Source organism: Bufo gargarizans, chromosome 10, assembly GCF_014858855.1.
Source record: "Bufo gargarizans isolate SCDJY-AF-19 chromosome 10, ASM1485885v1, whole genome shotgun sequence".
Lineage (NCBI taxonomy): Eukaryota > Metazoa > Chordata > Amphibia > Anura > Bufonidae > Bufo > Bufo gargarizans.
This window is the reverse complement of record NC_058089.1, coordinates 70,594,556-70,613,066: the sequence shown is the minus strand read 5'-3', so window position 1 is coordinate 70,613,066 and position 18,511 is coordinate 70,594,556.

Genomic DNA, 18,511 nt, shown 5'->3' with positions numbered 1-18,511 from the left:
CATTCTTTTCAGTGGGTGTGTGGACTAGAAGTTTTTTTTTTTTCCATGCATCATTTCAGTGTTGCACGAAAAACACAGCATGTTCTACATTTTGCATTTTCACGAAGCCATTGCCCAATAGAAGTGAATAACACATTGTAAGACCAACCTAATTCCAAAAATTTAAAATTACAGTTAACGTTTACAGTATATCACAAAAATGGTTTGTATCACTGCCCCTATATATCCAAAAAATACAGTTAGAGCTCGTTCAGACAAGCGTATGCCGTGCGGATAATCTGCTGCGTGAAAGAGAGCCAAGGCCCGTTCTGGACTGCAGAAACATGATTGAAAATGCTCAGTACAAAATCACAGTGACAACTTTATCTCACTGTGATTTTATAGTAAAAAGGTCACAGTGAGGCATGGAGCATTATCAATCATGTTAATGAACTGTGTCTCTGCTGTCCAGAACGGGAATCTGCTCTCTTTCACTCACGCAGCGGATTATCCGCATGGCATCACCTTGTCTTAAAAAGCCTGTACACTTCAAAATAATTGTCTTTACAGTTTTTACAACCGTGTAGTACTACCTCATTAGTAGTTGAATTGAAACACATACAGGGAGTGCAGAATTATTAGGCAAGTTGTATTTTTGAGGATTAATTTTATTATTGAACAACAACCATGTTCTCAATGAACCCAAAAAACTCATTAATATCAAAGCTGAATATTTTTGGAAGTAGTTTTTAGTTTGTTTTTAGTTTGAGCTATTTTAGGGGGATATCTGTGTGTGCAGGTGACTATTACTGTGCATAATTATTAGGCAACTTAACAAAAAACAAATATATACCCATTTCAATTATTTATTTTTACCAGTGAAACCAATATAACATCTCAACATTCACAAATATACATTTCTGATATTCAAAAACAAAACAAAAACAAATCAGTGACCAATATAGCCACCTTTCTTTGCAAGGACACTCAAAAGCCTGCCATCCATGGATTCTGTCAGTGTTTTGATCTGTTCACCATCAACATTGCGTGCAGCAGCAACCACCGCCTCCCAGACACTGTTCAGAGAGGTGTTCTGTTTTCCCTCCTTGTAAATCTCACATTTGATGATGGACCACAGGTTCTCAATGGGGTTCAGATCAGGTGAACAAGGAGGCCATGTCATTAGTTTTTCTTCTTTTATACCCTTTCTTGCCAGCCACGCTGTGGAGTACTTGGACGCGTGTGATGGAGCATTGTCCTGCATGAAAATCATGTTTTTCTTAAAGGATGCAGACTTCTTCCTGTACCACTGCTTGAAGAAGGTGTCTTCCAGAAACTGGCAGTAGGACTGGGAGTTGAGCTTGACTCCATCCTCAACCCGAAAAGGCCCCACAAGCTCATCTTTGATGATACCAGCCCAAACCAGTACTCCACCTCCACCTTGCTGGCGTCTGAGTCGGACTGGAGCTCTCTGCCCTTTACCAATCCAGCCACGGGCCCATCTATCTGGCCCATCAAGACTCACTCTCATTTCATCAGTCCATAAAACCTTAGAAAAATCAGTCTTGAGATATTTCTTGGCCTAGTCTTGACGTTTCAGCTTGTGTGTCTTGTTCAGTGGTGGTCGTCTTTCAGCCTTTCTTACCTTGGCCATGTCTCTGAGTATTGCACACCTTGTGCTTTTGGGCACTCCAGTGATGTTGCAGCTCTGAAATATGGCCAAACTGGTGGCAAGTGGCATCTTGGCAGCTGCACGCTTGACTTTTCTCAGTTCATGGGCAGTTATTTTGCGCCTTGGTTTTTCCACACGCTTCTTGCGACCCTGTTGACTATTTTGAATGAAACGCTTGATTGTTCGATGATCACGCTTCAGAAGCTTTGCAATTTTAAGAGTGCTGCATCCCTCTGCAAGATATCTCACTATTTTTGACTTTTCTGAATCTGTCAAGTCCTTCTTTTGACCCATTTTGCCAAAGGAAAGGAAAAGTTGCCTAATAATTATGCACACCTGATATAGGGCGTTGATGTCATTAGACCACACCCCTTCTCATTACAGAGATGCACATCACCTAATATGCTTAATTGGTAGTAGGCTTTCGAGCCTATACAGCTTGGAGTAAGACAACATGCATAAAGAGGATGATGTGGTCAAAATACTAATTTGCCTAATAATTCTGCACTCCCTGTATGGCCAGTTTTACACTATCTTTGACTATTTCTGGCTGCCTGTTCTGGAACATAGGTCAGCAGCAGGATACGTACTACAGTCTACAACCAAGTGCTGACGGAAGTCTGAATTAAACCATTCACTATAATAACTATCGCTATGAATCTGGGCAAAGTACGGCATATATGCCGAGTGGTTGCCTGAAAAAAAACTGTGCATGCAGCGGTATTTGTCCAATTGCCTCCCAGCCCGATATAGGAAACTACCCATTATAGTGAAAGGGGGATGGGTGTACTCCTAGCAGCACATGGGTGTATACTGTCATACGGATCTGGCAGGCTGTTCACTGTCGAAGACAGTGGAAAACTGGCCAGACATGGTTGAAGTCGAATGGTTCTGAGAATCTTTTCCAAGAAGAGGGCACACTGGAACGTTGCGCTCACAAATTATTATTGTAGGAAATATTATCTTGAAATCTTTATGTAGATAATGTTAATAGCAGTTAATAACATTTTTTGGGGAATAAAAAAAAGGATAATAAATCCAATATTTGATAACTGTTGATATTTTTTTTTTTTAATCACTTGAAATTAAGAGATAACTAACAGTGAATATAACATTTCTGTCTTTAAAAACAGTATAAAAAAAGACAGTGATTTCTTGTCTAATCTAGGATAAAATAGTGTCAGTCACCAACTCTTTCTGGATTTTTTTTTTCCATTTAACAAAAGCAGTCGTGGGTCCTGGTCTAAAACAAGATTTTAGATTTTGACGTTTTGCACAAGCTGTGTATCGTCGTGCATGAACGAGCGCTGCACACGCAAAAAGCCTTAAAGGTAACCTGTCATCAACTTTCTGCTAACCGCACTGAGTGCAGCATAAAATAAGTGACAGAAATGCTGATCTCAGCGGTGTATCACGCATGAGCTAAAAGTTAGTGGTTCCTGAGAACCAGCATCATAATCATTGCAGCACATGGCCTTGAACCACATGAGAAGAGTCATGGTTATTCATAATCTCTTTCACTTTCACCCATCTGCTGATGATTGGAATTTCTCTCCTAGATAAAAACGGGAGAAAACTAGGTATTAGACTGTTAATCATCAGCAGGTGGACAGGGAGAGAAAGCATTCATTAATAACCATGGCTCTTCTCATGTGTCTGTGACTGTTTTCCATGCCTAGTCTTCAAAGGTTATGTTGTTGGTTTTCATCAACCACTTATTTATTACTTCTAAATGATAGTACGCTGAAAACAACTCACCGGTCTCTGCTATCTTCTGCCGTTAGTATGGGAAGCATAAAATAGAAGACAGGTTCACTTTAAGCCCACAGAAGATTTATACCTGATACTGCAACCAATTGTATTGAAATATATTCTTTCTTACATTCATATATTGAATTCCTATTTTCAAAGATAACATCGATAGCCACATTGCCCTAGGATAGGCATGTCCAAACTGCGGCCCTCCAGCTGTTGCAAAACTACAACTCCCAGCATGCCCTAATAGCTGTAAGCTACCCAGGCATGCTGGGAGTTGTAGTTTTGCAACAGCTGGAGGGCCGCAGTTTGGACATGCCTGCCCTAGGACATCGACGCTAGTCTAGTGTGGACTAAGGTGGCCAGTCCATTCAGAGACTTAACTCTCCACATTATATCATATTCAATTACTCAAAAACAGCGGAGTCATTTATGGACAATTGATAAGGTTAATGTGTAAAGCAACTGCTATATTTTTGCCTCATCTCCTCTTTGTCAGGCATCTGGATCGGAGCTACTGTATGCTGGTGACAAACAAACCTTTCTTGGATGTCCAATGGTAGATTGATTCCACCATGCAAAATCAACCACCAACTCAATAACTTCTGTCAGGAAAACCTGATTTGAAGGTTCGTAGAAAGCCTTGATGAACCATTCTTTCCTTTGGAGTTTGGAGTATTGGAGGCGGAATTTCTTTTCACCACTATTTTGATTGAATCAGATGAGTTTTTAATTATTGCTGGAATTTTGTTGCAGTATCAGTTGTGATCCAAAGCCGCAAGTTGCATGCGAGCGACCATACCATCAATAAAAAAGTGGTGCCTCTTGGTGACGTATTTCAGAACTGCACTGTGAAATACTTCCAGACTGCCGGTATGGCAAAAATATTAGATATGTTTCATATCTTTCAGTAGTCGGGGATCAAGCACTATTTTTGTAAAAGTGTCAAAAGCGACTGTTTTTGGTTGCAACCATTTTCGCCGTAAAACTGTTATTTTCATCTAAGCTATCATGTTTGCATAAAACTGTACTGCCAGCAACCTACCGTATTTTTCGCTCCATAAGATGCACTTTTTCTTCCCCCAAAGTGGGGGAGAAATGCCCCTGCGTCTTATGGGGCGAATGCTTGCCATTTTACATCGCAAGCTACGATGTAGGAGCGAGCGGGGTCTCGGGGAGGGACTGGGAGGAGGATCTGGGGGCTGGCAATAGCGGCGGGGCGGTGCAGTCAGTGTAGTATAGCCCCGCCCGGCGCTCCGGTATACTAATATAAGATGTCATTTTCAATTAATAGTTATTAAACATGCCCCCTCACTCCTATTACTACCTTACATCCTAATCGCTTCTGTAGAATTCAGGCAGGCCGGGCGGGCGGCAGCGTAACTCGTGTCACGTGCCTGCGCCACCTAGTTTATGAATGAAGCAGGAGGCGCAGGCAAGTGACGTCAGTGAGAGATACGCCGGCTGCCCGGCCTGCCTGCCTGAATTCTACAGAAGCGATTAGGATGTAAGGTAGTAATAGGAGTGAGGGGGCATGTTTAATAACTATTAATTGAATATGACATCTTATATTTGTATACTGGAGCAACAGCGGCGGCAGAGGGGGGGGGGGAGATCTGTGGATGGCACAGTTATGGGCTGGGGGGGTCTGTGGATGGCACAGTTATGGGCTGGGGGGTCTGTGGATGGCACTGTTATGGGCTGGGGGGGTCTGTGGATGGCACTGTTATGGGATGGGGGTCTGTGGATGGCACATATATAACAGTGCCACCCACAGATCCCTCCTCTAATAGTGCCATCCACAGATCCCCCCAGCCCATAACAGTGCCATCCACAGATCCCCCCTGTAACAGTGCCATCCACAGATCCCCCTGTAACAGTGCCATCCACAGATCCCCCCTGTAACAGTGCCATCCACAGATCCCCCCTGTAACAGTGCTATCCACAGATCACCCCTGTAACAGTGCCATCCACAGATCCCCCTGTAACAGTGCCAGCCACAGATCCCCCCGTAACAGTGCCAGCCACAGATCCCCCTGTAACAGTGCAAGCCACAGATTCCCCCATAACAGTGTCCGTCACAGATCCCCCATAACAGTGTCCGTCATCCACAGATCCCCAGTAATAGTGCCATCCACAGACCACCATTAGTTCCAAACCTACCAAACACATAGCACACCTTTTGGTTAAAAATATTTTTTTTCTTATTTTCCTCCCCAAAAAGCTAGGTGCGTCTTATAGGGCGAAAAATATGGTAATTCCATTTGTGAATATTTACAATATGATACAAAACTGATTTCCATTTTCGAACCAAAGTTTCGTAATTTGTTCCACAGTGAGCACTACAGTACCATAAGTGATTTTCTTTTTATAGGTGCTATCCACTCAGACAGCTCTTTGCAATTTTTTTTCTTTTTTGCCACTAACATTTTCTTGCCAATACTTTTTGCAATATTCCAGATATCAAACGCATGTGTTATATTCCTCGCAGACCATCTTCCGGATTGACACATGACTGTCAGTACAGATCAGCTTTATGTTTACATATTATTCAAGTAAACTGTCCAAGGCATTTAAAAGGATTTTTTTTCCAAGTTCACGTAAGACACTCCTGGAACAACCTGTTGCACATCAAAAGAAATGATTTTCTTGGAGTGAATATCCATCAGACTATAAATACAATATTTTGCACTGTGGGACGGTAAATCACATTGTCCATCACCAGGCACACATACAGTTTGTTATCCAATGCTGCTAGTATGATATTTCCAATAGCGATTTGACCAGTTTGTGGTTGGCTCTCCCAAAGTTTGTAGCAATGACCCTTCAGACAAACTACAAATACAGAAAGAAAGCTTCCTAAAAAGTTTTTTTTTTTATTTCATTCCACACCCTGAACGTGCAGTGCAAGTTAGTTTACAAATGAGGTTATCCAGACCACTTTCAAAAATTATGTATTTTAATACATTCAGATAACATCTTGAAAGACTGAACATATTTCCATATCTTCCTGACCTTTTTTTAATATGAGATCCTCTTCTTCTCCATTGTCCGATGTTAGGGATTACACTTGCGATAAATGAAAAGAGGTATCCTTATCCTTTGCAGATGTGGTTTGATAACTATCAGAGGTCCCTAATTCAGTGAACCTCTGATTGTAGAACGAAGTAACGGGAGAAACATAGAAATTAGGTAGCCTTTGCTTTGGTGTGTTTGATTCAAACATTTAGTAATTTTTTTAGTGGAGTAGACATGTTCATTGACATTACCTTACCATCTATAATAGTCTGAGCATTTATAGCATCAAGTTGATGGTTGGTTGTATTTAGGCATATTCTTCTCCATCACTACAGTCTCGCTGGCAGATGACTTTTTGTTTTTTGAAACCTTTTTTTTTTGGGGGGGGGGGTCTCCTTTTTTTGGGTCTAAGTGTACTGCACTGAGTTTGCTTATTTCGTCGAGATCGATTAATGATGGTTTTGTCTACTTCTAATCCCCAAAAAGAAGATAAGATGACAGAAATTGACATGTTTTGTTCAATGACAGTTGAATCATTACGCCTTAAATTTGATCCACACTAGGGACATAGCAAAAGGCACTTACATGAAGCTATGTTACTTGGATTCTCTCGGAGACTCTTTTCCGTTTTTTTGTAAAAATCATGTTAGAGTCATGCTGTTTACCGCCAGAATAACAACCATTGACCACACATGTTAACTATAAAAAATATATATACAGTCATGTGAAAAAATTAGGACACCCTTTGAAAGCATGTGGTTTTTTGTAACATTTTTAATAAAAGGTTATTTCATCTCCGTTTCAACAATACAGAGAGATTAAAGTAATCCAACTAAACAAAGAAAACTGAAGAAAAGTCTTTTCAAGATCTTCTGTAAATGTCATTCTACAAAAATGCCTATTCTAACTGAGGAAAAAGATAGGACACCCTCACATGTATTCCCTCTTAAATTGGCTCAGATCTCACACAGGTATATCACACCAGGTGCACATAATTAGTAGATCGTTACTCTGCATGTTGAATGAGGCTTGCCCTATTTAAACCTCAGACATTTAGTTTGGTGTGCTCCTGACTGTTGAAGTGAGAGTGAGCACCATGGTGAGAGCAAAAGAGCTGTCAGAGGACTTCAGAAAAAAGATTGTAGCAGCCTATGAGTCTGGGAAGGGATTTAAAAAGATCTCAAAAGATTTTGAAATCAGCCATTCCACTGTCCAGAAGATAGTCTACAAGTGGAGGGCTTTCAAAACAACTGCCAACATGCCCAGGACTGGTCGCCCCAGCAAGTTCACCCCAAGAGCAGACCGCAAGATGCTAAAAGAGGTCTCCAAAAACCCTAAAGTGTCATCTCGAGAACTACAGCAGGCTCTGGCTACTGTTGATGTAGAAGTACATGCCTCTACAATCAGAAAGAGACTGTACAAGTTTAACTTGCATGGGAGGTGTGCAAGGAGGAAACCTTTGCTTTCCAAGAGAAACATCGAGGCCAGACTGACATTTGCCAGAGATAAAGTTGACAAAGACCAGGACTTCTGGAATAATGTTCTTTGGACAGATGAGTCCAAAATTGAATTATTTGGACACAACAGCAGAGGACATGTTTGGCGTAAACCAAACACAGCATTCCAAGAAAAGAACCTCATACCAACTGTGAAGCATGGAGGTGGAAGTGTCATGGTTTGGGGCTGCTTTGCTGCAGCAGGACCTGGTCAGCTCACCATCATAGAATCCACGATGAATTCTACTGTGTATCAGAAGGTGCTTGAAGAACATGTGAGACCATCAGTTAGAAAATTAAAGCTGAAGCGGAACTGGACCATGCAACATGACAATGACCCAAAACATACTAGTAAATCAACCAAAGATTGGCTGAAAAAGAAGAAATGGAGAGTCCTGGAATGGCCAAGTCAAAGTCCAGATTTGAATCCCATTGAGATGCTGTGGGGTGACTTGAAAAGGGCTGTACGTGCAAGAAACCCCTCAAACATCTCACAGCTGAAAATGTTCTGCATTGAGGAGTGGGGTAAAATTTCCTCAGACCGATGTCGAAGACTGGTAGATGGCTACAAGAACCGTCTCACTGCAGTTATTTCAGCCAAAGGAGGTAACACTCGCTATTAGGGGCAAGGGTGTCCTATCTTTTTCCTCAGTTAGAATAGGCATTTTTGTAGAATGACATTTACAGAAGATCTTGAAAAGACTTTTCTTCAGTTTTCTTTGTTTAGTCGGATTACTTTAATCTCTCTGTATTGTTGAAACGGAGATGAAATAACCTTTTATTAAAAATGTTACAAAAAACCACATGCTTTCAAAGGGTGTCCTAATTTTTTCACATGACTGTATATATATAAAAAAAATAATATATATATATATATATACACTCACCTAAAGAATTATTAGGAACACCATACTAATACGGTGTTGGACCCCTTTTGCCTTCAGAACTGCCTTAATTCTACGTGGCATTGATTCAACAAGGTGCTGATAGCATTCTTTAGAAATGTTGGCCCATATTGATAGGATAGCATCTTGCAGTTGATGGAGATTTGAGGGATGCACATCCAGGGCACGAAGCTCCTGTTCCACCACATCCCAAAGATGCTCTATTGGGTTGAGATCTGGTGACTGTGGGGGTCATTTTAGAACAGTGAACTCATTGTCATGTTCAAGAAACCAATTTGAAATGATTCGAGCTTTGTGACATGGTGCATTATCCTGCTGGAAGTAGCCATCAGAGGATGGGTACATGGTGGTCATGAAGGGATGGACATGGTCAGAAACAATGCTCAGGTAGCCCGTGGCATTTAAACGATGGCAAATTGGCACTAAGGGGCCTAAAGTGTGCCCAGAAAACATCCCCCACACCATTACACCACCACCAGCAGCCTGCACAGTGGTAACAAGGCATGATGGATACATGTTCTCATTCTGTTTACACCAAATTCTGACTTTACCATTTGAATGTCTCAACAGAAATCGATACTCATCAGACCAGGCAACATTTTTCCAGTCTTCAACAGTCCAATTTTGGTGAGCTCGTGCAAATTGTAGCCTCTTTGAGTGGTACCCGGTGGGGTCTTCTGCTGTTGTAGCCCATCCGCCTCAAAGTTGTGCATGTTGTGGCTTCACAAATGCTTTGCTGCATACCTCGGTTGTAACGAGTGCTTATTTCAGTCAACGTTGCTCTTCTATCAGCTTGAATCAGTCGGCCCATTCTCCTCTGACCTCTAGCATCAACAAGGCATTTTCGCCCACAGGACTGCCGCATACTGGAGGTTTTTCCCTTTTCACACCATTCTTTGTAAACCCTAGAAATGGTTGTGCGTGAAAATCCCAGTAACTGAGCAGATTGTGAAATACTCAGACCGGCCCGTCTGGCACCAACAACCATGCCACGCTCAAAATTGCTTAAATCACCTTTCTTTCCCATTCTGACATTCAGTTTGGAGTTCAGGTGATTGTCTTGACCAGGACCACAACCCTACATGCATTGAAGCAACTGCCATGTGATTGGTTGACTAGATAATCGCATTAATGAGAAATAGAACAGGTGTTCCTAATAATTCTTTAGGTGAGTGTATATATATATATGTATTACATTAAATTAATATACTACAGTTGTTGTTTTTCTACAAGATAATTGGGAGGAATAAAATAAAGGATACCGTTGACTATGACAGAAACCCTAGCAAAGTTAATGTTAAATACAGTGCAGAGGTGCTGGGGTTTGTATACGTCAGGGATGCTCCACCTGCGGCCCTCCCCCAGCATGACTGGACAACCTACAGCTATTATGGCATGCTGGGAGTTGCAGTATTGCAACAGCTGGAGGGCCACAGGTAGAGCATCCCTAATTATATTGGCAGTGCAGGGGTTACTGCACCAATCAAAACTTGTAGTGCAGAGCTTTGCCATACCCTCTCCAGCACAGCACTGGATCGGCCAGGTGTCTCCTGGTAATGCCCTAGAGATGGTAGACCTGGTGGAGCGCTATGAGGCCGCTAGAAGTCTACAGGGGGGTTATTTTGGGAGGGATACAGTTAATCTCTGGAAATACTAACCCTTCGACCAGGCAGCTGGTGCCAGCAAAACCTGCTCGGAATATACTCCCTACAGACCCAGCTCCAATGGTCTGTTGGCGGTGTCAAAACTGAGGCAATTTGGAATTGGCCCTAACCTAAGTAAAGGTCCCCGGTTTTGGTGACGCACGACTTTCAAAGGGAGTTTATAGTGCAGACAAATTACTCCGAGGTAGGTCTCAGGGCTGTACTGTCTTATGAAGTCAACGGGGAGGAGCATCCCGTTTTCTTCCTCAGCTGGAAGCTTACCCCAGCCGAGACTAGGTATAGTATAGTGGAGAGAGAGTGCCTGGCTATCAAGTGGGCACTCGAGTCTCTCTGCTATTATTTGTTGGGGAGAAAGTTTTGTCTGGTGATCAACCACTCCCCTCTCAAATGGATGAGCCAGGCCAAGGACAGAAATGCCCAGGTCACCCGGTTGTTTCTGTCTTTGCAAAATTTCAAGTTCTCAGTGGAACACAGGGCAGGCCGGTTATTAGGAAACACGGATATCCTGTCCCCGATACACTTTTCTAATGTGTGTCCACCCCCTCAGGGTTGAACAAAGGGGGGAGGTATGTAGGAAGGAAAAAGGGGCCGTCATTGATGGTCGGTATGTATCACAGAGGTAAGAGCCGTTTTGTCTGAAATGTCATGATTGCAGATTGCAGTCTGACACTTCAGCTGTTTAGCATGGCTGTAAAGCCGAGAAGGGACGGCTCTTACTGGGAGTAGCCAAAGTGCTGGGTGGGTGGCGACTCCCCACTATCCAGGCCGGATCTTGCAAGGCTTATAAAAAGCAGTCAGCATTAGCAGGTGGTGTGGATTATTCTCCATCTGACAGTAAAGCCGTGGAGTACTCTGTGCTGAGGACTGCAAAAACAGGCGTGCAGGCCGCCTGGAAGCCTGCCAGTGAACTTTTCTGTGGCTGAGCATATAGCCGGGTGTGAACTGACACCTAGGATTCCAGGTGACCATTGTTTTGTTTTGCTGTGAACAAGCGCAAAGACTATTATGTTTTGCTGTGTGTGAACAAGCAACAAGACTCTTTTGTTTTTCCACTTAAGTGGATTTACAACCCGGTTTCTTGCCTCTATACTGCGTCCGCTCTGGACTTGCCTACCAGAGCAAAACCCCACAATGTATAAATTTATATATAACATATATATATATATATATATATATATATACACACAGTAAATATAAAAAGTCTACACACCCCTGATGACACAAAGATAAATCATTTCAGAACTTTTTCCACCTTTAATGTGACTTAAAAACTGTACTACTCAATTGAAAAACGAACTAATTTTTTAGGTGGAGGAAAGAAAACAAAAAAAACCTAAAATAATGTGGTTGCATAAGTGTGCACATTTATAACTGGGGATGTAGCAATGTTCAGAATTAAGCACATTCAAAATCATGTTATATAGGAGTCAGCATACACCTGCCATCATTTAAAGTGCCTCTGATTAACCCCAAATAAAGTTCAGCTGCTCTAGTTGGTCTTTCCTGAAATTAAGAAAAATCTCGAATAGACAGAAGCGACGAATTGTGAGAACAGTCGGAGTCAACCAACAGACCAGCACCAAAGACCTACAACATCATCTTGCACAACGTTCTGGAATGGCCATCTCAGTCCCCAGACCTGAATATAAGTGAAAATCTGTGGTATGACTTAAAGAGAGCTGTCCATGCTCGGAAGCCATCAAACCTGAATGAACTAAAGATTAGGGATGAGCGAACTCGAACTGTATAGTTCGGGTTCGTACCAAATTTTGGGGTGTCCGTGACACAGACCCGAACCCGGACATTTTCGTAAAAGTCCGGGTTCGGGTTCGGTGTTCGTTGCTTTCTTGGCGCTTTTGTGACGCTTTCTTAGCGCTTTTTGAAAGGCTGCAAAGCAGCCAATCAACAAGCGTCATACTACTTGCCCCAAGAGGCCATCACAGCCATGCCTACTATTGGCATGTCTGTGATTGGCCAGAGCACCATGTGACCCAGCCTCTATTTAAGCTGGAGTCACATAGCGCCGCCCGTCACTCTGCTCTAATTAGCGTAGGGAGAGGTTGCGGCTGCGACAGTAGGGCGAGATTAGGCAGATTAACTCCTCCAAAGGACTTGATTATTGATCGATCTGCAGCTGTGGGTCATTGAGCTGCTGATACTCAATTGCTCACTGTTTTTAGGCTGCCCAGACCGTTTGTCAGTCACATTTTTCTGGGGTGATCGGCGGCCATTTTGTGTCTTGTGGTGCGCCAGCACAAGCTGCGACCAAGTGCATTTAACCCTCAATGGTGTGGTTGTTTTTTGGCTAAAGCCTACATCAGGGTGAAGCTGTCACACCAAGTGCATTTAACCAGCAATAGTCTGTTTATTTTTTGGCCATATACTACATCAGGGGCAAGCTGCGCCTGTCACCAAGTGCATTTAACCCTCAATGGTGTGGTTGTTTTTTGGCTAAAGCCTACATCATGGTGAAGCTGTCACACCAAGTCAATTTAACCAGCAATAGTCTGTTTATTTTTGGGCCATATACTACATCAGGGGCAAGCTGCGCCCGTCACCAAGTGCATTTAACCCTCAGTAGTGTGGTTGGTCAAGCTATCACACCAAGTGCATTTAACCAGCAATAGTCTGTTCATTTTTTGGCCATATACTAAATCAGGGGCAAGCTGCGCCCGTCACCAAGTGCATTTAACCAGCAATAGTCTGTTTATTTTTTGGCCATATACTACATCAGGGGCAAGCTGCGCCCGTCACCAAGTGCATTTAACCCTCAGTAGTGTGGTTGGTCAAGCTGTGACACCAAGTGCATTTAACCAGCAATAGTCTGTTCAATTTTTGGCCATATACTACATCAGGGGCAAGCTGCGCCCGTCACCAAGTGCATTTAACCCTCAGTAGTGTGGTTGGTCAAGCTATCACACCAAGTGCATTTAACCAGCAATAGTCTGTTCATTTTTTGGCCATATACTAAATCAGGGGCAAGCTGCGCCTGTCACCAAGTGCATTTAACCGGCAATAGTCTATTCATTTTTTGGCCATATACTACATCAGGGGCAAGCTGCGCCCGTCACCAAGTGCATTTAACCCTCAGTAGTGTGGTTGGTCAAGCTATCACACCAAGTTCATTTAACCAGCAATAGTCTGTTCATTTTTTGGCCATATACTAAATCAGGGGCAAGCTGCGCCTGTCACCAAGTGCATTTAACCAGCAATAGTCTATTAATTTTTTGGCCATATACTACATCAGGGGCAAGCTGCGCCCATCACCAAGTGCATTTAACCCTCAGTAATGTGGTTGGTCAAGCTGTGACACCAAGTGCATTTAACCAGCAATAGTCTGCTCATTTTTAGGCCATATACTACATCAGGGGCAAGCTGCGCCCGTCACCAAGTGCATTTAACCAGCAATAGTCTGTTCATTTTTTGGCCATATACTACATCAGGGGCAAGCTGCGCCCGTCACCAAGTGCATTTAACCCTCAGTAGTGTGGTTCGTCAAGCTGTGACACCAAGTGCATTTAACCAGCAATAGTCTGTTCATTTTTTGGCCATATACTACATCAGGGGCAAGCTGCGCCCGTCACCAAGTGCATTTAACCAGCAATAGTGTGGTTATTTTTTGGCCATATCCCAGTCTAATTCTGTCACTAAATCCATACCGGTCACCCAGCGCCTAAATACTAGGCCTCAAATTTATATCCCGCTAAATCTGTCGTTACCGCTGTACTGTTGTGGCTGGGCAAGTTATTTAGTGTCCGTCAAAGCACATTTTTTGTTCTGGGTTGAAATACAATTCCCAATTTAGCAATTTCATAATTTAGTGGTTCCTGCTATATCAGAGCTATTTGAAATCTATCCCTAAAAGGGTATATAATATTCAAGGTGCACATAGGGTCATTCAGAATAACTTCACACACATGCTACTGTGCATTTCCAAGTCTAATTCTGTCACTAAATCCATACCGGTCACCCAGCGCCTAAATACTAGGCCTCAAATTTATATCCCACTAAATCTGTCGTTACCGCTGTACTGTTGTGGCTGGGCAAGTTATTTAGTGTCCGTCAAAGCACATTTTTTGTTCAGGGTTGAAATACAATTCCCAATTTAGCAATTTCATAATTTAGTGGTTTCTGCTATATCAGAGCTATTTGAAATCTATCCCTAAAAGCGTATATAATATTCAAGGTGCACATAGGGTCATTCAGAATAACTTCACACACACGCTACTGTGCATTTCCAAGTCTAATTCTGTTAGTAAATCCATACCGGTCACCCAGCGCCTAAATACTAGGCCTCAAATTTATATCCCGCTAAATCTCTCGTTACCGCTGTCCTGTTGTGGCTGGGAAAGTTATTTAGTGTCCGTCAAAGCACATTTTTTGTTCTGGGTTGAAATACAATTCCCAATTTAGCAATTTCATAATTTAGTGGTTTCTGCTATATCAGAGCTATTTGAAATCTATCCCTAAAAGGGTATATAATATTCAAGGTGCACATAGGGTCATTCAGAATAACTTCACACACACGCTACTGTGCATTTCCAAGTCCAATTCTGTTAGTAAATCCATACCGGTCTCCCAGCGCCTAAATACTAGGCCTCAAATTTATATCCCGCTAAATCTCTCGTTACCGCTGTACTGTTGTGGCTGGGAAAGTTATTTAGTGTCCGTCAAAGCACATTTTTTGTTCTGGGTTGAAATACAATTCCCAATTTAGCAATTTCATAATTTAGTGGTTTCTGCTATATCAGAGCTATTTGAAATCTATCCCTAAAAGGGTATATAATATTCAAGGTGCACATAGGGTCATTCAGAATAACTTCACACACACGCTACTGTGCATTTCCAAGTCCAATTCTGTTAGTAAATCCATACCGGTCACCCAGCGCCTAAATACTAGGCTTCAAATTTATATCCCGCTGAATTTGAATACAATACATTGGGCCAAATAATATTTTTGTTGTTGTGGTGAACGATAACAATGAGGAAAACATCTAGTAAGGGACGCGGACGTGGACATGGTCGTGGTGGTGTTAGTGGACCCTCTGGTGCTGGGAGAGGACGTGGCCATTCTGCCACATCCACACGTCCTAGTGTACCAACTACCTCAGGTCCCAGTAGCCGCCAGAATTTACAGCGATATATGGTGGGGCCCAATGCCGTTCTAAGGATGGTAAGGCCTGAGCAGGTACAGGCATTAGTCAATTGGGTGGCCGACAGTGGATCCAGCACGTTCACATTATCTCCCACCCAGTCTTCTGCAGAAAGCGCACAGATGGCGCCTGAAAACCAACCCCATCAGTCTGTCACATCACCCCCATGCATACCAGGGAAACTGTCTCAGCCTCAAGTTATGCAGCAGTCTCTTATGCTGTTTAAAGACTCCGCTGGCAGGGTTTCCCAAGGGCATCCACCTAGCCCTTCCCCAGCGGTGAAAGACATAGAATGCACTGACGCACAACCACTTATGTTTCCTGATGATGAGGACATGGGAATACCACCTCAGCAAGTCTCTGATGATGACGAAACACAGGTGCCAACTGCTGCGTCTTTCTGCAGTGTGCAGACTGAACAGGAGGTCAGGGATCAAGACTGGGTGGAAGACGATGCAGGGGACGATGAGGTCCTAGACCCCACATGGAATAAAGGTCGTGCCACTGACTTTCACAGTTCGGAGGAAGAGGCAGTGGTGAGACCGAGCCAACAGCGTAGCAAAAGAGGGAGCAGTGGGCAAAAGCAGAACACCCGCCGCCAAGAGACTCCGCCTGCTACTGACCGCCGCCATCTGGGACCGAGCACCCCAAAGGCAGCTTCAAGGAGTTCCCTGGCATGGCACTTCTTCAAACAATGTGCTGACGACAAGACCCGAGTGGTTTGCACGCTGTGCCATCAGAGCCTGAAGCGAGGCATTAACGTTCTGAACCTGAGCACAACCTGCATGACCAGGCACCTGCATGCAAAGCATGAACTGCAGTGGAGTAAACACCTTAAAACCAAGGAAGTCACTCAGGCTCCCCTGCTACCTCTTCTGCTGCTGCCGCCTCGGCCTCTTCCTCCGCCTCTGGAGGAACGTTGGCACCTGCCGCCCAGCAAACAGGGGATGTACCACCAACACCACCACCACCACCATCTCCGTCACCAAGCGTCTCAACCATGTCACACGCCAGCGTTCAGCTCTCCATCTCACAAACATTTGAGAGAAAGCGTAAATTTCCACCTAGCCATCCTCGATCCCTGGCCCTGAATGCTAGCATTTCTAAACTACTGGCCTATGAAATGCTGCCATTTAGGCTGGTGGACACAGACAGCTTCAAACAGCTCATGTCGCTTGCTGTCCCACAGTATGTTGTTCCCAGCCGCCACTACTTCTCCAAGAGAGCCGTGCCTTCCCTGCACAACCAAGTATCTGATAAAATCAAGTGTGCACTGCGCAACGCCATCTGTAGCAAGGTCCACCTAACCACAGATACGTGGACCAGTAAGCACGGCCAGGGACGCTATATCTCCCTAACTGCACACTGGGTAAATGTAGTGGCAGCTGGGCCCCAGGCGGAGAGCTGTTTGGCGCACGTCCTTCCGCCGCCAAGGATCGCAGGGCAACATTCTTTGCCTCCTGTTGCCACCTCCTCCTTCTCGGCTTCCTCCTCCTCTTCTTCCACCTGCTCACCGGGGTAAACGTCAGCAGGCCATTCTGAAACTCATATGTTTGGGGGACAGGCCCCACACCGCACAGGAGTTGTGGCGGGGTATAAAACAACAGACCAAAGAGTGGTTGCTGCCGGTGAGCCTCAAGCCCGGCCTGGTGGTGTGTGATAATGGGCGAAATCTCGTTGCAGCTCTGGGACTAGCCAATTTGACGCACATCCCTTGCTTGGCGCATGTGCTGACTTTGGTGGTGCAGAAGTTCATTCACAACTACCCCGACATGTCAGAGCTGCTGCATAAAGTGCGGGCCGTCTGTTCGCGCTTCCGGCGTTCACATCCTGCTGCTGCTCGCCTGTCTGCGCTACAGCGTAACTTCGGCCTTCCCGCTCACCGCCTCATATGCGACGTGCCCACCAGGTGGAACTCCACCTTGCACATGCTGGACAGACTGTGCGAGCAGCAGCAGGCCATAGTGGAGTTTCAGCTGCAGCACGCACGGGTCAGTCGCACTACAGAACAGCACCACTTCACCACCAATGACTGGGCCTCCATGCGAGACCTGTGTGCCCTGTTGCGCTGTTTCGAGTACTCCACCAACATGGCCAGTGGCGATGACGCCGTTATCAGCGTTACAATAACACTTCTATGTCTCCTTGAGAAAGCACTTAGGGCGATGATGGAAGAGGAGGTGGCCCAGGAGGAGGAGGAGGAGGAGGAGGAGGAGGAGGAAGAGGGGTCATTTTTAGCACTTTCAGGCCAGTCTCTTCGAAGTGACTCAGAGGGAGGTTTTTGGCAACAGCAGAGGCCAGGTACAAATGTGGCCAGCCAGGGCCCACTACTGTAGGACGAGGAGGACGAGGATGAGGAGGAGGTGGAGGAGGATGAGGATGAAGCATGGTCACAGCGGGGTGGCACCTAACGCAGCTCGGGTCCATCACTGGTGCGTGGCTGGGGGGAAAGGCAGGACGATGACGATACGCCTCCCACAGAGGACAGCTTGTCCTTACCCCTGGGCAGCCTGGCACACATGAGCGACTACATGCTGCAGTGCCTGCGCAACGACAGCAGAGTTGCCCACATTTTAACCTGTGCGGACTACTGGGTTGCCTCCCTGCTGGATCCATGCTACAAAGACAATGTGCCCACCTTACTTCCTGCACTGGAGCGTGATAGGAAGATGCGCGAGTACAAGCGCACGTTGGTAGACGCGCTACTGAGAGCATTACCAAATGTCACAGGGGAACAAGTGGAAGCCCAAGGCCAAGGCAGAGGAGGAGCAAGAGGTCGCCAAGGCAGCTGTGTCAATTCCAGCTCCTCAGAGGGCAGGGTTAGCATGGCAGAGATGTGGAAAACTTTTGTCAACATGCCACAGCTAAC